The following is a 615-nucleotide window of genomic DNA, read 5'->3' on the forward strand; positions in this document are numbered from 1 at the left end:
AAAATAAACCGTTTCCTCTTCTGTGGATGGGGTCCAGCTAGCTGCTCACAGGGTTGCCACCTCATCCAGGTCAACCTGGAAAGGCTATTCCAGTCTAGGTTTTGCCCCATTGCATTCGTGGAGATGTAGTCTTGACTATCCTTAGGGAAATTAAAACTACAACTTCATGCATGCAGTGTGAAAAAGCCCAGACGGAATTATCCTCTCTGGCTTGATCGAAGTGGCAGCTTCTATAGCACTTTGAAGAATGGCTGCCCTGACCAAGGTAAGCATTCTAGTTTATTTTTTGAACTTCTCTTTTATGATTCAAAGTCAAAACTGAGACCACAGTTTGACTAGAGATGCTCTTAACAATTCATGTCATCCAGAACTGATCTATCCCTTCATCACTTCCACCACCCGATTTTATTTAACAGCTATCTTATTTCTGATTCTTAAGACCCTCCCCAACTGGCTCCATGTGCTAATACGGCCAGTTTGCAAAGCATACTAGAGGCTGTCATTAAGCTCTGCTTTCATTAAAGACCATCCAGTGGGCCTGACTCTCCGAGTATCTTGTTTATAAGCTACGGTACTTAAAAAGTTAGAATAAAATCACATTCTTAAACATACAGA

This window comes from Rhinatrema bivittatum, chromosome 6 (assembly GCF_901001135.1).
Source record: "Rhinatrema bivittatum chromosome 6, aRhiBiv1.1, whole genome shotgun sequence".
NCBI classification, from domain to species: Eukaryota; Metazoa; Chordata; class Amphibia; order Gymnophiona; family Rhinatrematidae; genus Rhinatrema; species Rhinatrema bivittatum.